The sequence below is a fragment of the Palaemon carinicauda genome, chromosome 31 (assembly GCF_036898095.1).
Source record: "Palaemon carinicauda isolate YSFRI2023 chromosome 31, ASM3689809v2, whole genome shotgun sequence".
Classification (NCBI taxonomy): domain Eukaryota; kingdom Metazoa; phylum Arthropoda; class Malacostraca; order Decapoda; family Palaemonidae; genus Palaemon; species Palaemon carinicauda.
Window position 1 is genome coordinate 11,538,948 of NC_090755.1, and position 19,269 is coordinate 11,558,216.

At 50.5% G+C, this 19,269-nt stretch overlaps 1 long non-coding RNA gene across 1 annotated transcript in view; it reads right to left on the bottom strand.

Annotated features, from left to right (window-relative positions):
* Positions 1–3,534: 3,534 nt before the first annotated feature.
* The window catches only part of LOC137624887 (uncharacterized), a 28,101-nt gene continuing 12,366 nt past the window's right edge, over positions 3,535–19,269 (bottom strand). Inside the window, exons 2-3 of the long non-coding RNA XR_011040778.1 lie at positions 3,897–3,994; positions 3,535–3,734 (exon numbers count right to left, since the gene is read on the bottom strand). This is a non-coding gene — a long non-coding RNA (uncharacterized lncRNA). The remainder of the gene's footprint in view (positions 3,735–3,896; positions 3,995–19,269) is intronic.

Here is a 19,269-nt window from a genome sequence, read left to right on the forward strand (position 1 = left end):
TTTCCAAGTTGACTAGGAGTCCCAATTCCTTGGTCAGATCTAGAGTCCAATTGAGATCCTTCAGACAGCGATGACTGGAAGAGGCTCTGAGAAGCCAGTCGTCCAAATAAAGGGAGGCTCGGATGTCCGATAAATGGAGGAATTTTGCCACATTCCTCATCAGCCTCGTAAACACGAGAGGAGCTGTGCTTAGGCCAAAGCACAGGGCCCGAAACTGGTACACCACATCGTCGAAGACGAATCTCAGAAAAGGTTGGGAGTCTGAGTGAATGGGGATGTGGAAGTAGGCGTCCCTTAGGTCTAGAGAGACCATCCAGTCTTCCTTTCTGACCGCTGCTAGGACTGACTTTGTGGTCTCCATGGTAAACTTCGTCTTTGTGACAAAGACATTCAGAGCACTGACGTCTAGCACCGGTCTCCAACCTCCTGTCTTCTTTGAAACTAGGAAGAGACGGTTGTAAAACCCCGGTGATTGAAGGTCCGAGACTTTGACCACCGCTCCCTTCTCTAGCAAAAGAGACACTTCCAGTTTCAGGGCTTGTCTCTTTTCTTCCTCTCGGTACCTGGGAGAGAGATCGATGGGGGACGTCGCTAGAGGAGGTCTGCGTACAAAAGGAATTTTGTACCCCTCTCTGAGCAACCTCACAGAGTGTTGATCTGCGCCTCTCTTCTCCCAGGCTTGCCAGAAGTTCTTGAGTCTGGCACCTACTGCTGTCTGAAGTTGCGGGCAGTCAGACTCTGCCCTTAGAGGACTTGGATCCTTTCCTCTTCCCTCTCTTCCCTTCGGCACGAGCACCTCCCCTGCTGGAGGCTCTGCCACGAAAGGGCGGGATAAACCTGGACGCTGGAGTGTCTATCCTAGGTCTAGCAGACAAGGCAGGCAAAGGGGGAGCTTTGCGAGCCGAGGACGCAACTAGATCGTGGGTGTCCTTCTGCACTAAAGACAAGGCAATTTCCTTAACCAAGACTTCAGGAAACAAGCACTTAGACAAGGGCGCAAAGAGTAGCTCAGATCTTTGGCATGGCGTCACTCCTGCTGACAGAAAAGAGCACAGAGACTCTCGTTTCTTAAGGACTCCGGACGTGAATGAAGCGGCAAGCTTGTTGGACCCATCACGGACGGCCTTGTCCATGCAGGACATAATGAGTAAGGAAACATCCCTATCGGCAGATGAGATTTTCCTACTCAGGGCTCCTAAACACCAGTCCAGGAAGTTAAAGACTTCAAACGCCCTAAATATGCCTGTAAGAAGGTGGTCCAGGTCCGAGGGTGACCAACAAATCTTCGAGCGTCTCATGGCAAGGCGGCGGGGAGAGTCTACAAGACTTGAGAAGTCGCCCTGGGCAGAGGCAGGAACTCCCAAGCCGAGAACTTCTCCCGTGGCATACCAGACGCTCGATCTAGACGAGAGTTTAGATGGGGGGAAGGCAAATGCCGTCTTCCCTAAACTCCTCTTGGTCTCTAACCAATCGCCTAACAGCCGTAAAGCTCTCTTGGATGAGCGAGAGAGAACGAGTTTAGTAAAGGCAGGCATGGTAGCAGGAACGCCTAAGACAAACTCTGACGGCGGCGAACGAGGAGCCACAGAAATAAAGTGATCAGGGAACAACTCTTTAAAAACAGCCATGACTTTTCTAAAGTCCAAGGATGGTTGAACTGCTTTAGGCTCATCTAGTTCTGAAGGCTGATCCTCAGGCTGTGGTTCAGCAACGTCCTCATCTGACAGTTCCTCATCCGATAACTGATGAGAAAACGGCAAAGGTGTAGGCAACGTTTGACTCGCAGAGTCTGGTCGCACTGGTGCATACGTGACGGAGCCGGACGCAGCGTCCTGGAACTGCTGAACAGTCTGGGAACTGTCAACAACAACAGGTGAGCGAGGACGCACAGCGTCCACCCGAGACTGTTTAGACCGTCTGGGTTGTGCAGTCAACACCATACCGGGTTGCGGAGGTTGACGCACCGCGTCAAAACAAGTCAACTCTGATGGTTGATGAATGTCCTGAACGTCACCAATCGCATCAGTGCGTTGCCTAACGTCAACGTGCGGCTGGAAATCCACACTGGGTCGCATCGGTGGAGGTACCACCCCAACTGGTTGACGCGATAAAGCTACATCCACGTCAACAGGACGCACAACAGAACGCTTGGATGGCTGATGGCCAGTAGGTTCAACGGAAACCTTCTCAGCGTTGTAGTCCTCCATCAAGGACGCAAGCTTAGACTGCATGTCTTGCAGTAACACCCATTTAGGGTCTACGGAAGCAGGTGCGGTAACAGACGGGGTTAGCGAATGAGACGGCACAACTTTGCCTCTCTTAGGCGGCGAGCAGTCATCAGATGACGGCAACGGGTCCGAACTGTCCCAGTGGCTACATCCGGGACGTTGGACTTGTCCTGAAGGGACCGACTTACGCTTTAAAGGTCTAGAGACCTTGGTCCAAGGTTTCTTACGTGAAACACCTTCGGACGACGAGGTAAAAATGGGCTCTCTCGTCTTACATTGGTAGGGGCGATCTTGACGAGATACGCCTGATACCAAAAAGGGAACGTCTGTTCGCTGATAAAGGCCTCTCGAACCCATAAGTCGTACAACATTGCTTCTCCCCTGGGCTTGGGAGCTTGCAAGAGGTCCCGGACTAGGTGGACGACAGGCACGAACAGACGAACCCTCGATCGCAACACTGTTCACAACACTTTGCGTAACACTAGGCACTTTGACACTTTCCGCCGTGGCACTTTGGCACTTGAGTTCCTTTACGTCCGCCATGAGTTGATTTCGGTCACTTGCTAAAGCCTCAACCCTCTCCCCCAAGGCATGAATAGCACGCATCATGTCTTGCATAGACAGTTCCTGAGTGCTAGGAGGGGGGTTAGGAACAACCACTACAGGGGAAGGATTAGGTTCAGGGGCATGTGGAGAGGAAAAATCTACCGACCTAGAAGAACTTCTCCTTACCCTATCTCTCTCTAGTCTGCGTGTATACTTATCAAATTCGATAAAATCGAATTCCGAAAGGCCCACGCATTCCTCACACCGATCTTCCAATTGACAGGTTTTACCCCGACAATTGGAACAAACAGTGTGAGGGTCGAGAGAAGCCTTTGGAAGACGCCTATGACAGTCCCTAGCATTACACTTTCGAAACTTGGGAACTTGAGAAGGGTCAGCCATTTTGAATTAGTCAAGGGAAAATTCCAAAAAACGATCTAAGTCATCAACAATTAATCCGATTCAAAAAAGAGTTCAAGGATTTATTTGAAGAAAAACACCTGTACTGCGAAAGCTCAAACCATATTAAAGTACTTCACCAAATATGATGGGAAAAACTCCAGGTTCAACAGCGAGTAAAGTACGTCTTGTCGACACGTCGACAGAGAAGAAATTGAAGGTTTTGTTTACATCGAGAGTGGTATCTGGCCGACAGTTGGCGCTGGTGGGCACACCCGCAACCTGTATAGCAATCGCTGGCGAGTTTTTTATGTATGTGTCTGTCGAGCAACAGAGTTGCAGCTATTATATATTCACCGGCTAAGTTAAATATTTAAAAAAATAAAACACTAAAGTGGCATGATGAGAACCTCTAGAAAGGCCTACGAAACAGTGGAAGAAACAAATAGATAAAGACTGAGGCCTCAAAGAGTTCTAAATGAAAGAAGAGAGAAAATTCATTTTATGTCATAAAATGGTAATGTAAAAACCGACAGAGAAACCATCGACATCTTCGTCAACCTGTGAAAATAAGAAGGCAAATTTGAGTTAACTTTGAAATGTACCGTAATTAAGTTTATATCAAATGTACTGGAAGAGCATTCTACATTAATAATTAACCAAAATTAATCATTTTACATGAAATTAATAAATATTTGACAATTGTATGGGGCAATTAGTCACCTCACTCATTTCCCATGCATGAAATCTTCTGCTGGATTCATAAATCCTTTCTAGTGCCATAAATGAGGCAGTCTAAGACATCCGATAACATCATCTACCTGCAAGGAGAAAAAAATGAGACATTAATCAAAGAAAACTATTTACAGTATTGTGCTCTTTGATCTGTCAGTGATGGAGCAAAAGTGCTGTAATACGTTTCCGCTTCAAATAAAGCACCCACTTTATTCTAAGGAAAACTGATGCAATATCATTCTACTACTGGTGAAAAAAATCTGTTGACAGAATTGGAATGCAAAGTTTAACCTTATATACCAAAGTGATTGTATATATTCTGGAATTATATTGAAGGCAAAACCATTAACGATGTTTGTTCTATTTTTGTGTGGGATATATTCTTGTATGACAAAAATGGAAAACTTCTTAATGGATGCAAGTTGGTACTACTTGGCTCCCAGTTGCAGTATATCAAATTTCATAGTACATACATACTGTTTTTTTACAACAGCCCCTTTTCACCCACCTCCACTTCAGTTCTAGCATGACTACCATCCCAAGATGATGTCTCCTAAAAGAGAATTCAATCTATTTCAAAATTTAGCAAAAATATGGAGTTTTTATGATAAAACAAAGTTTTATGAATACTTACCTGGCAGTTATATATACATAGCTAATTATCTCTATTTCGGCAGAATTTTTCTAAAACTAGGCAACCGCCTTGTGGTGGTTGGGTGGTAACACCCGTTAAAGGGTGGTAGGAGGAATCATTCCCGTTTTCTGTTCTTCAGTTCATCTATGCCCGACCTGTCTCCTGAGGGGAGGTGGGTGGGCCTTCGGATGTATATATAACTGCCAGGTAAGTATTCATAAAACTTTGTTTTATCATAAAAACTCCATTTTTATGAATAGAACTTACCTGGCAGTTATATATACATAGCTGATTAACACACTTGGAGGAGGGTGATAGACAGTAACATCGTTGGGGAAACAACCAAAAAAGTTGTAGGATAAATAAACACCTTGATTCCTTACCTGCTAAGGTAGCTGACTTCAAAGGGTCCTGCCTCTTGAGTCGCTTTCCCTTAGGAGTGTCAGCCAGGATGTGACCTGCAGTGCTGAAAACACTCAATCGAGTCTGTCAACGGGGTGAGACCAACAATCTGACTAGACTTCAGGACTACCTATTGCCCAAAATAAAAAACCGCAACTTTACCAAACCAACCACCTAACATTTGCAAAGTAGATAAAAATTATCTAACTAGACTGAGGTGACTGTACACAAGTCGAAGTCCTCAGACAACCAATAAAAAAATACACCAACCTATGTACAAGTAAACAAAACTAAGGCTGAGGGGAGGTAGTAACTCCTTTGCCTAATACAGAAGCCGTAGCTACGTATGGTCCCAAGGTATAACATTTCTCATAATCCACCCTCACCTCTCTGAGGTAATGAGAGGCGAACACAGTGTTGCTCCTCCAGAATGTCACATCCATAATTTGACGGAGCGACATGTTCTTGCGGTAAGCAAGCGAGGTCGCAATGGCCCTCACTTCGTGAGCTTGCACTTTTAAACGTCCGAAGTGTTCCTCCTCACACAAGAGATGCGCTTCTCTTATCACTTCCCTCAGGAAAAAGGACAAAGCGTTCTTGGAAAGGGGCTTTTGAGGATCTTTCACAGAACACCACAGGGAGCTAGAAGAGCCTCTCACACTTTTCGTGCGAGACAAGTAGGTCTTGAGGGCTCGTACTGGACAGAGCAGCCTCTCTTGCTCTTGACCCACTAGGTTGGTCAAGTTAGGAACCTCAAAGGTCCTCGGCCAGGGCTTAGAAGGGTTCTCGTTCTTAGCGAGAAAGTCTAATCTCAAGGCACAAACTGCCCCATTCAGATTGAAGCCTACCTGTTTTTCAATTGCATGGACTTCACTAACTCTTTTAGCTGTTGCTAAGGCCAAAAGAAAGAGGGTCTTCTTGGTAACCTCCCTAGGGGGAGCCTGTGAGATGGGCTCAAATCTCTTGGTGCACAGAAATTTAAGAACCACATCAAGGTTCCAAGAAGGGGGCTTTAACTGGGTCTGCTTGGTCGTCTCAAAAGACTTCAAGAGGTCATGTAAGTCCTTATCGCGAGACAAGTCCAAGCTTCTATGCCGACAGACGGAAGAGAGCATACTTTTGTACCCTTTGATAGTGGACACAGCTAGCTTAGCGTCCTGTCTGAGGTACAACAAGAAATCCGCAATCTGGCTCACAGAGGTAGTGGATGAGGAAATCTTGTGCTTCCTACACCAAGCCCTAAAAGTCTCCCACTTGGACTGGTAGACCCTCTGCGGAGAGACCCTCCTCGCTCTGGCGATAGCTTTCGCAGCTTGCGCTGAAAAGCCTCTCGATCTGACGAGCTTCTCGATAGTCTGAAGGCAGTCAGATTGAGAGCGAGGGGGTTTTGATGATATCTCTCGAAGTGGGGTTGTCTGAGCAGATTTGGACTTGCAGGGAGGCTTCTTGGAAAGTCCATCAACAAGTCCACCACCTCCGTGAACCATTCCCTCATCGGCCAGAACGGAGCTATCAGGATCATCCGTCCCGAATCGAGGAGGGCGAATTTCCTGACTACCAGATTGATGATCTTGAACGGGGGAAAAGCATAAGTGTCCATACCCGTCCAATCCATCAAAAAGGCGTCTACTGCTATTGCCTCTCTGTCCGGAACTAGGGAGCAATAGATGGGGATCCTCTTGGATAAGTTGGAGGCGAAAAGATCGATGAGGGGTCTCCCCCACAGCCTCCAGAGACTCTGACAGACCTGTTGGTTGAGGGTCCATTCTGTGGGAAAGACCTGCCCTTTCCTGCTGAGCATGTCCACCCTCACATTCTTCTGTCCCTGAACAAACCTTGTCAGCAGGTTTATCCTGTTCTCCTTCGCCCAAAGAAGGAGCTCTCTTGCTGTCTCGAAGAGAGACAGAGAGTGAGTCCCTCCTTGCTTCCTGATGTAAGCAAGAGCTGTGGTGTTGTCTGAGTTGACCTCCACAATCTTCCCAGACACCAAGTCCTTGAAGGCCTTTAGCCCCAGAAAAATGGCCATCAGCTCCTTGTTGTTGATGTGCCATCCCAGCTGAATTCCTTCCCAATAGCCTGAGACCTCCTTGCTTCCTAGTGTTGCCCCCCAGCCTGACTCTGATGCGTCTGAAAACAACACTAGGTCTGGGTTCTTCTTGTGTAAGGAGATCCCTTCCCCTAACAAGGTTGGGTCCAGCCACCACTTCAGAAGAGTCTTGACTTCTATTGGAATGGGGAAGGAAAAGGAGTCTTCCTGCATCTTTCTGTTCCATGTCTTCGAAAGAAAGTGCTGAAGAGGTCTTAGGTGGAGTCTCCCCAGAGAGACAAACTGTTCGAGGGAGGATAGAGTCCCCAGCAAACTCATCCACTCCTTCGCTGTGCATCTCTTCTTGTCCAGGAAAGTTCTGACTTTTACGAGACACTTGGTCTGTCTTTCCTGAGAGGGAGAAGCCCGAAAAAGAACTGAATTCAGAACTATCCCCAAATAGAGAATAGTCTGATTCGGTCTGATCTGAGACTTCTCCCTGTTGATGACCAGGCCTAGATCTTGAGCCATCATAAAAGTCTTCCGTAAATCCTCCAGACATTTCTCCCTCGATCGTGAACGAATCAGCCAATCGTCCAGATAGAAGGATATCCTTATCCCCTCCTGATGCAGCCAACCTGACACATTCGCCATTACCCTGGTGAAGACTTGAGGAGCCGTGCTGAGACCGAAGCAAAGAGCTCTGAATTGGAAGCACTTGCCCTCCATTACAAATCTCAGGTACTTCCTCGAAGTCGGATGGATGGGGACATGGAAATATGCGTCCTGCAAGTCGAGGGACACCATCCAGTCCCCTGGACGTACTGACGTCTCCATGGAGAACTTTGTCTTCTCCACAAATACGTTGAGAGCGCTGACATCCAGGACGGGTCTCCATCCGCCCGAGTTCTTGGGGACCAGAAACAGGCGATTGTAAAAGCCTGGGGAGGATAGATCCCGAACCGGTTCTATCGCCCCCTTGTCTAGCATTTGGTTGACAAGGTCTACTAGGGCCTTCTGTTTCCCCGGATCTGAGTACCGGGCTACTAAGGCCAGCGGAGCATCTGCGAGAGGAAGTTTTTTCAGAAAGGGGATCTTGTATCCTTCCTTGATGACTGAGAGGGACCAGGTGTCCGCCCCTCTCCTCTTCCAAGACTGCCAAAAACCTGACAGTTTTGCGCCTACTGTCTGGAGGAGACGAACTTCATTTTCTGGAGCGAGGTCTGAAAGAACCCCTGGTAGATCTTGGTCCTGAATCTTGCCATCTCCCTCTAAAATCTGGTCTTGAAGTAGTCCTGCCCCGAAAGGGCTGCTGGAATCTCCTTTCCTCCCGTTTCAAAGAAGAAGGAGGGGCTGCCAAGGGCTTACGAGCAGAACGAGATAAAAGGTCTTGGGTGGCTTTTTGGGCCAGAGAACGCGTAATGTCATTAACCAGGGACTCGGGAAAAAGATGTTGAGAGAGGGGGGCGTAAAGAAGCTCAGACTTTTGTGCATTGGTAACAGACCTAGAAGCAAAAGAGCAAAGCAGAGCTCTCTTCTTTAGGACCCCAGCTGAGAACATGGCAGCCAACTCATTCGCCCCATCTCTGAGGGCCTTATCCATACAGGACATAATACTGGTAAGGTCCCTAGATCCTTCCATCTGTTCAGTTTTCCTTGCGAGAGTCCCAAGTGACCAGTCTAGGAAACTAAAAACCTCAAAGTCTCTAAAAATACCTTTGACGAGATGATCCAGCTCCGACATCGACCACATGACCTTGGCTGAGTTGAGAGCATGCCTTCTAGCAGAGTCCACTAAACCAGAGAAGTCACCCTTGGAGGAGGAAGGCACTCCAGACCCAAAGGTCCTCCAGTTGCATACCACATACCCGCTCTTGAAGCAAGACGAGCTGGTGGAAACGAGAAGGAAGTCTTAACTGTTTGTCTCCGCTCCATCATCCAGTCATCAATCTTCGTGAGAGCCTTCTTTGCAGAGATAGACAGCTTCATCTTGATGAAGGCCGACTGTTTCTTGGCCTTCTTTCTGTTAAATTGGGACTGAGGAGATTGAGGGGCAGCAGGTTGGAATTCCTCTCCAAAAAGTTCAAGAAGGGAGCGAGAGAGAACTTTGTAATCTCCCACAGCGTCGGCAGGATTATCATCGTCATCAGAAACATCCTCGAGGTCCTGATCCACATCTGCAATATCCTTCGAAAGAAAAGAAGGATCCTTAGAACCCGACAAGGGCAAATCAAAGGCATCATCCTGCAAAAGACGGGTTGCATCCTGGAGTCCCGCGCTAGAAGAATCCTTGGGACGAGAGGCAGTATCGTCCCGAAGAGGCAGGGTGGTATCGCCCTGGGACCGAGAACGAGAGGCAGAGTCGTCGTCTCGTCGTGGCGGCGAGAGCGAGAGGCGGTATCGTCGTGGCGGCGAGAGCGAGAGGCGGTATCGTCGTAGCGTCGAGAACTAGAGGTCGGTATCGTCGTGGCGTCGTGAACGAGAGGAGGTATCGTCGTGGCGAAGCGAACGAGAGGAGGTATCGTCGTGGCGTCGTGAACGAGAGGAGGTATCGTCGTGGCGAAGCGAACGAGAGGAGGTATCGTCGTGGCGAAGCGAACGAGAGGCGGTATCGTCTTGGTATCGAGAACGAGAAGCAGCGTCGTTTGATAAGGTATCGTCCCGGTATCGAGAACGAGAAAACGTATCGCCCTGGTATCGCGAAGAAGTATCGCCTGGCGAAAGCACACATTCCTCATCCTGGCGTAGAGAGGGAGAAGTTTTCTTAAAAGAAGAACTCCGTTCTCTCTTAGAAGCAGACTTCTTAATCGGCAACGAGTCGTCTTTACGTCTGTCAGACTGGGCGTGAGGGCGGCTAAAGGCTTGTACTAAAGTCAAAAGATGTTCCTGCATGACAGACATAAAGGATTTAGCAACATCAGCTGGGTCTTGCGGACCCGAAGGGGGGGGCTGACGAATAACACTCGTAGAAGGGGGAGGATCTTCGGCAGCAGGCTTCGCCCTTTTCACAGGCACGGAGTCGAAATCATCCTCCGACGGACAAGGTTCATAACTGCTAGAACCGGGAGAGAAAGAACGAGACCGTTCGTCGCGGTTCCATCTCCTCTTAGTAGGTCTTGAAGCTTCATACTTCCATTTACGTCTGGACGAATTCGGAGAAGAAAACAACACATCCGACACGTCTTTCCCGTGACGGTCAAGAGCAGCCTGGGAATCGACAACAGGACTGTCTGAGGCGACGGCTGACCGAGGGTACGTACCTCTCACCCCCTTTCGGTCATCGACGTACCTTCTCCCTTGGTCCTGGGAGCTTGGTAGAGGTCTAGGCCTAGGGGTATGACAGATTCGGTCAGTCGCCACCTCCACTGCACTAACACAAGCACTTTCACTTTCCTTACCTTTAAAGGCCTCCAGTTGTTCTTTAATGGCCTTCAACTCGGCCGCCAGGCTAGCGTACCGAGGGTCATCCGTAGATACGGAACCTGTAGGAGGTGCAGGAGTTACTACCTCAAGGGAAGGATCAACTTCCAAAGAGGAATCAATAATAGGATCAATAGATAAATCTACGCTAAGTTCGTCTTCCTTACCACTAACAGACTTAGACTTAGACCTAGAAGCTCTCCTAACTCTATCGAGCTCTAGCTTACGCACATAGCGCTTCATAATTAACCAATCTTTCTCATCCAAAACATTACATTCCTCGCACCTATTATCAAGGGCACAAACAAAACCCCTACAATTAGAACAAACGGTGTGAGGATCTACCGCCATTTTCGGTAGTCTCACCTTACATTCCTCATTCGCACAGATACGGTAATGACTCTTATCACTCATAATGAAAAACAGCAAAAAAAGCTAAGAGAAAACAAAATACAACGATCGCCAAAACCCCAAATCAGAGTACTTCACCAAAAAAGCAGACTGGTACACCGAGCAGGGAAAGCGAAGAAAAACTCTTAATGACGGACCAACGTGTTGTCGATCCGGCCGGCAGAGATGAACTGAAGAACAGAAAACGGGAATGATTCCTCCTACCACCCTTTAACGGGTGTTACCACCCAACCACCACAAGGCGGTTGCCTAGTTTTAGAAAAATTCTGCCGAAATAGAGATAATTAGCTATGTATATATAACTGCCAGGTAAGTTCTATTCATAAAATAACCTATTTTCTTAATATTTATCTAAAATATGACAAATTCGTAGATAATTTGTATTTTTCCTAACGATACAAACCTAGCTATTTACATGGGGTGATTACTTCGGCGCAGCCGATGACGAGCCATAAAGTTTTAACTACCCCACCGCTAGTTAGCGGGGGGTAGAGAGGGGTAGCTACCTACCCCTCTCCCTCACACACCGGAGAATACTCCACTTTACTTAGAGGTAGGACTTATCTTGGGGGACAGGGCTGGCGGGCACATAACTGTAAATAGCTACGTTTGTATCGTTAGGAAAAATACAAATTATCTACAAATTTGTCATTTGTTCCGTAACTGAATACAAACCACGCTATTTACATGGGGTGACTTAACCCTTAGGAAGGGTGGTAAGTCCCGGCCATACTGGCTTTGCTTGCCCGGGGATTCCATATTCGAGTGATCAAGTACTCGAATAATAGGGAATCCCTGCTCCTCGCTGGCGGTTGTGAAATTGCCGCGGCCTATATGAGGTGTGTGCGAAGGTGAAAAGTGACTAGTCCCAGGCAGTTGCCCTGGAGTCCCTCAGAAGGGAATCCAGGCTAGGACTCCCCCAATACCACCTCGTCAGGGTATGGGGACATGACAGTATTACACATAATACTAGGAACACAAGGAAGCATGGTTTACCTGCAGTGGTTTGAGGTCAGCTGTGCAGAGAACCCAGGATGCTGCTTTCTCCGTGGGAGGAGAGGATGAAGAAAAGAGAAAAGAATAAGAGCCAGACAGATCTTTTCATTCATGCAGACTAACACCAGGTAACAATGCCCTCAACCTTCTGCTACTTGTCCATCAAGGAGCCTGAGGTTTAGACCAGCTGTTGTAAAGCCACCACAGGGCCGATAGAAACGTATCGCGCCTCCTGTGGGTCATGTCTTGCAGGTAAGGGGCTGAGAAGGAGGTCTGAGGCTTCAACATCCCCGCTTGCAGGACCTGCGTCACTGAAAGATGCTCCATGAAGGGCAGGGACGTATCTAAGCCCCTGATGTCATGGGCTCTAGGGCGATGCGATGGAGAAGGGTCAGGATTCAAGGCAGGGTGTAGCACCCTGCGAATCCAGGCCGAGATGGTACTCCTGGAGACCCTTCTCCTCGTTACCCAGGATCCACGAACGAGACTTGGACCTGGAGACGAACTGCAGCTGTTCTCTGAAGACATTAGCTCGGACTCCCTACCGGCAAGGTAGGAGATGGTCTGAGTTATCTGCTACAGGATGGAGACTCGAGCCCTGGAAGGAGTCGAAGCGGGTCCGGCACTCCCGGATTCTGAGTCTCAGCAACAAACCTCAGGGACGAACCTGAAGTTGTCTCCCCCTAACCCCCTGAATGGGCGAAGTCGTAAGAGAGACCATGTGACTCGCTTGGCTGAAGATAGGCTAGCAGGAACACTGTCTACCCAGAAAGGTGGTGGTCTGGGGACTACGTAGTGGTTCGTCAGGGGGGTCTCTTTAGAGACTCAAGGACTGGAACCACGTTCCAAGGAGGAGGTCTCACCTTCGACTGAGGGTAGGAGAGGACAAGACCTCGCATGCGAAGGAGAGTTCCAGCGGGGGGAGAAATGTTTGTCTCTATAGCCAGGAGGCAAGACTCACGGCTGAGGGATAGCCTTACACAGTCGAAACTGAAAAGGCACATTTATCCCGCAGTCCCACAAGGGGCCCTGCCATTGCTGGGAGCGGCATCGTGTGGAGGGATGCCCTCTCCCCGACACCGGCCACAGAAAATTGCCCTATCGCCTGGGAGACTACTGCGGAAGACTTGCGCAGGTGTCCAGGCCTCCTTTTCGCAACTTGTTGCGAAAGTCCTCTCTCTTTGAGGAGAAGCTGGATAGACTCCCGGCGGAAAGAGGAGCAAGCTACGGAGGCAACACATCGATGGTGTCCCACCGTTGCTGGAAGGCCTCCTACCATAGGGCCTTGGGTATCTGTGACCGGGGAGCAGTACAGAGGGAGCTTGCAGCTCAGTGCTGTAGCGAACCGGTCCACCGAGGGAGCCCCACCGAGGCAGGACTTGTAGGCTACTTGAGGATCCAAAGACCACTCGGAATGTGGTGTCCGTGACACACTGCTCAGACTGTCGGCGAGCTCATTCCTTTGCCTGGAATCAAGCGAGCTGCCAAGGAGACCGAGGGGGACCCGGACCATCCCGATATCTCTACCGCAGGATGGGATGGTTGTACCGAAAAGTACCTCCTTGTGTGGGCCAGAATACCTTTACTGTGGTGTTGCTGATCCTCATAACCACAGAGTAGTCCGCCAGGCTAGGTGGGGCTACTGGAGAGCCAGAAATACGGTTTGTGCCTCTAGTAGGACTAGAGAAGGTTCTTCCTGGTTCTGTTGGTTCTGACTCCCGGCCTGAGGACCTGTGGATCAGAACGTCCCCCCCCCCTTTCCTTTGACGCGTCCGAAAACAGCATCAAATTAGGGGGAAGGACGATAAGGGACACTCCCTCTTGTAGGCCCCCGACAGCTTCCCACCCCTATGAGTTCGTCTGTACCAGTTGACCCCTAGGGGTCTCGGCGTCTGGGGAGACGTGCCCCCGACTCCCCCGCGCCCCGAGTTGCCACTGGAGAGAACTCATCCTGGGGCGACTGTGGAAACCAGACGGGCCAGGGAGGAGAGACGTAACAACCTTGGGTTGGAGGGTCTTCCCGTGTGAGGAAAGGTCTCACGACCTTCCTCTGCCTTGGTACCCTGACGTCTGAAGGGAAGGCTGCAGGAGATAGGAGCCTAAGACCAAGCTCGGTATACCAGACTCTGAGAGGGCTGCGGGGAGGACTCCTCGAGGTCCACCATGATCTTTAAAACTTGGTAAAGTCCGAGGAGCTTGTCCCGATTACGAAGAAGGGAAGCCTTCGAGTCTGCCGGATCGGCCAGCCACCCAGGAAGTATCGGAGAACTGTTGAGGTGCCGTGGAGAGGCCGAAGCACAGCCCTTGAACTGGTATACCCGCCTTCCAGGCAAACTCCAAAGTACTTCCTTGAAGATGGGTGAACCAGGACCGGAAGTACGAGTCCTACCGGACCAGTGTACCCATGAAGACTTGTGGTCTCACCGCAAAGCTGACCGTGTCTGCTGTCGCTATGCTGAACGGAGACTGTTTGACAACCCTGTGCGGAGTCGAGAAGGGAAGGAGACGAGCTCGGAAAGCTAGCCCTCGGCCTAGTCTCTGGAGCTCTCCATTCCCTGAGGCCAGGGCAAGCTGCACTGGCGTAAGGGAGTCCTTGGGTGAGTAGAACTCCGTCCAGGACCGAATCCTTCCCTTACCGAAGAGGAATCTCTAACTCTGGGATCCCCTTGAGGTTTCTCCTGAGGGCCAGAACCTGCCAGAACGCAAGTTCCGACCCCTGGAGCTCCTCCTCCTGATGGACTGGCAGCAAGGTCTCCCATCCCCGGGGGCTCTCCCTGGGGAGACTCGTAGACATGCCCCAAGGGTCCAACCGGATCCTGTCGGGTCCTTGCGGAAGACAGTGCCTTAGGATCCCTCCTAGGAGGGAAACAGGACCCCAGCGATGAAGAATGTAAGGCTTCGCCCCCTCCGCACGATAGGACCCTCAGGAAGAGGCGGGGATTCTCCCTATAGAGTGAAGGGGGAGAGGACCGGGCCATCCGACCCTCCTGGGGATGGGCAAAGCCCATCCGCAGGGGAGGGGAGATGGAGTCTGAGGAGGGCCCATCGCCTGTGTAAGGACTCGCGAAGGGACAGGATAGTCCTTGAGGAAGATACTATACCAGGGATTCCTCTCACCCCCTTCAGGGGGAGAGGAAGCTGCTACTGATTAGTGACCCCAGTCAGAAGGCACAGGCTCAACGCCTGCTTGAGTGCTCTGACGACGACATCCCACCAGGGATGCCGACCAATCCTCGTGCTGACAGGGAGTCCCTCTGGAGGGAAGAGGATCGTTCGATCCTCTGGGGAAGATGACACATGAGGGTTTGCCCGTAGAGAATCTGCAGTGAAGGGAGAAGCGACCTTTGACCTGTCCGGAAACCTCCCCCCCTCCTGAGAGGGGGCTGCTCTGCGCTGTGGGGGAGGGAAACGCGGAGGTGGTCTGACCGCCATAAGCCCTGATGTAAACAGGGCGCGGTCGTGTCGGAGAACGGTGCGCCGATCACGCTGACGATCGCGCGAAAAGCACAGATCTGGGTAGCGCGTGAATAAAGCATGCGTAGCAGAACTCCTGGAGACCCTTCCGTATCGGCGACCGTGTGAACGATCCCCGCGCCTCCACGCGTATGAAGATCGCTGGAGCCTGCGCGTGAAAGATCGTGGGCGAGGGAAACCATCCCACGCGCGAACGATCTCGGCGAAAAAAGATCGCCGGTGTTAGCGCCATCGGCGATTGCATGTGGGAAACCATCCCACGCGCGGAAGAATAACGCTGACAATTTTCGGTGCCACGAGAGCGAAGATCATCGGCGCTAGCGCAAGAGAAAAAACCGTAGGAGACAGTGAGCGGGGACCCATAGTGCCCGCGTGTGAATGATCTCCAACTATGTAAGACGGTCGTCGGCGATTCGCGCGAGCCCGGACGATCTTCGATGCTCATGCGTAAGCGAAGATCGTCGGCGCTCGCACGCGTGAGAAGATAGTCGGCGATCACGAGCGGACATCTCGGTGCCCGCGCGCGAACGATCTACGACGATCGCAAGCGGGAAAACCACACGCGGACGATCCGTGAGATGACTGTGTGAGCCTCAATGGTCGCGCGCGGGAAACCATCCCGCGAACGGAATGATCTTCGGTGTTCACGCGTACTGTGAAGATTGTTGGCGCTCGCACGCCTAGCGCCGAATCCGAAGATCGGGGACGAACGGCCGTCGACGATCGCGTGCGGGGAACCGCACGCGGATGGCCTCGTTGCCGTGCGCGGGAAACCATCCCGCGCACAGAACGATCCTCGGCGCTTAAGCGTACTAAGAAGATCGTCGGCACTTCCGCTTAGCGCCAGATCCAAAGAACGCCGGCTAACGGCCGTCGAAGATCGCGTGCGGAAGGCCTCGTTGTCGCGAGCGGGAAACCATCCCGTGCACAGACCGATCCTCGGCGCTTACGCACACTAAGAAGCTCGTCAGCGCTTGCGTGTTAGCGGGAACAGAAGATCGTCGGCTAAACCATCGACGATCGCAAGATCGCGCGGGCGATCATCAACGCTTACGCGTTAGCGGGAACAGAAGATCGTCGGCTAAACAGTCGACGATCGCAAGATCGCGCGCGGGAAATCATTCCACGCGCGGGCGATCAACAACGCTTACGCGTTAGCGCGAACAGAAGATCGTCGGCTAAACCGTCGACGATCGCGAGATCGCGCGCGGGAAACCATCCCGCGCGCGGGCGATTATTAACGCTTAAGCGTTAGCGCGCATCAGAAGATCGTCGGCTAACAATCCTCGACGATCACGGGACCGCGCGCGGGCGATCTACAGCATTTACGCGTTGGCGCATAACTGAAGATCGTCGGCCAACGATCCTAGATGATCGCGAGATCGCAAGCGGGAAAACCATCCCGCGCGCGGGCGTTCATCAACGCTTACGCTTTAGCGCGTATCGCGCGGGCGGTCTTCAGCACTTATGCACGAGTGAAGAACGTAAGCCTCTGTGCAACAGAAGATCATGGGAAATAGTTGAGGGATCGGCTAACTTGTAGATCAGGAACTGGGATGTGTCCCTAAAAGGGAGGGCATCCCCTGAAGAGGATCCGGAGGTCTACTTCAGTGCCGACGATCAACTGAGGGACTGCTAAATACTCCGAGGAGTGGTCTCTGTGAGGAACCCTTCCCACGAACGGGAGAGGTGTCCTTCGTAGAAGAGACTTAGAGACACCATAGGCTGAAACGCTGGTGAGCGCCAGTGCGCTATCTCAGGAACCCCAACGATGTGCGCAAAATGCGCAGGGAACGTTGGTAGCAGCCTAACTTCATACTGGAACAGGGTGTCTCTGAAGGCAGACTCAGGAACTGCAGCCGAGCGCAAGCGCGTAAGAGAACGTTGGCGAGCAGGTGATACCTGGCACTTAAGGGACTTACTCAAGGTTTGAGAAAGTCTCTCCTGCCCCAAAGGGAGGAGCCCGTTAGATAACGGGGGCGTGGGCGCCCAAGGCGCATCTGCAGTCAGGAACGGATACAGCAGGCAACAGGTACACTGAGGAGTAGTTGCAAGACCCCGAAGGGTCAATGCAACAAGACACCGAAGTTTCTCCGTCACTAATCACCGAAGTGTAGAAGTGACAAAGTTACGAGAGCCCAAGGGAACTGCGTAACTAAAGCTCCGAGACCCCGAAGGGTCAGGGGAAAAAGGGAAACCGAAGTTTCCCTGTCACTAAACATCGAAGTGTTAGTGGCCTCTCTCGCGAACGAGAGAGGTGAGCACTTCGTAGAAGAGACTGGCGATGGAGCCCCGAAAGGCCCTGAGATCAGCAGACGTAACAGGAACAATCCTCCGAAGAGGAGTCTCTGTGAGTGTCCTCTCATGCGAACGGGAGGGGACACTTCGTAGAAGAGACAAAAGGATCGATCCTCCGAAGAGGAGCCCTTCTGAACCTGCAGCTGCTCAGCCCCTTGAGCGTAGCCACAGAAGCGATTGCTCAGCCCCAAAAGCATAGTCGCTAGTACCATGGTCTAGCCTTGCAACCGCTCAGCACCTTGAGCGAGTCACAAGGGCGGCTGCTCAGCCCCCAGAGCATAACTGCCTAAAGACCAAGGAAGTAAAAAGGGAAGTTAACTAACTACCCTGGAGGCGAACCTCCTTATCGTTCTAGGATGCAATGAAGAGCTGGCAGTAGTCAAGGGGGGACTTCTAAGAGAAGGGAAAGCCCCTGACGAACGCCATGTGAGACGGCGGCAAAGCTGACTCCCCAGGACAACAGGACAGCTCTGCTTCGAAGGCACACAATAGGCACAAAGAAACAGCATCGCAAACTGGAAAATAAAACAAAATAATTATTTAACAGAAATTCCCCCTCGTGAAACTCCAAAGAGAAACCCCGAGGGAAAAAACATAAGAACGAAAGAAGGTATGCGCCCCCCCTCCCCCACCCGGCATGACCAGGTGAGGGGGGGGGGAAACGAAGTTAACAAACAGAATTATAACATTATAATTATGCAACTGACTTTGAATGTTCCAAAGATCACCGACCCCCGGAAGGGACGTGAGCCCTGAGCTGAAAAGTTAAAACACAATTATATTCATAAAAATAATTGAGACAAATAAACTAAATAGCGACTCGGACTGAGAAGCTATCGTAGGCGTAGTACGGAGTAAGAGGTGAACGACCTCAAGAGAAGGGCCGGACTCCACGAAAGGCAACCATGGTGGCCTAGAAGTGCAAGGCCGTGAACACGGAAAGATCGTGGTGGCCTAAGCCGGCGAACTCTAGCAGACGTACACAATACACACCGCACAACACCGAAAGCAAAGGAAACTTACATTTTCTATACACAAAAATATAAATAATGATATTTTCATAATAAAATAAATTTTTGAATATACTTACCCGCTGGTTATATAAAAGAGCTGAAGTCCCTGACGCCAGGGCAGAAATTCAAATCTCGCGCTATCGAAGATACGCCAGGTGTACCAACCGCACCCAAGCGGTAGAACAGGTGGAACTACACACCAACTCCAGTTCTTCCATGCCTCATAGCCATACCATAGGTAGTCTCTAGAGGGGAGGAGGGTGGGTGTTAAATTTATATAACCAGCGGGTAAGTATATTCAAAAATTTATTTTATTATGAAAATATCATTTTTAAATATAGAACTTACCCGCTGGTTATATAAAAGAGCTGATTGACACCCCTTGGTGGCGGGTCAGAGACAGCTACATATAGAAAATTCACTTAAGGGTTACATACAATAAACTTAAGCAGTTCTCACCTGATAAGGAAGCTGACAGCAATGATACTCTGCCTCATTTCGTCCGCTATCCTTAAGAGATCCAGTAATCCACTCGGGCTGAAAATCTCTAGGAGCTGTCAAACGGTACAACCACCTATAACATGACAGGACCTCAACCAATACCCTTGTTCCGGGTGCACTCAAGGAACAAATTGATCACCTAACCAAATCAAAGATTGTGGAAGACTGACGCCCAATCTCCACAAA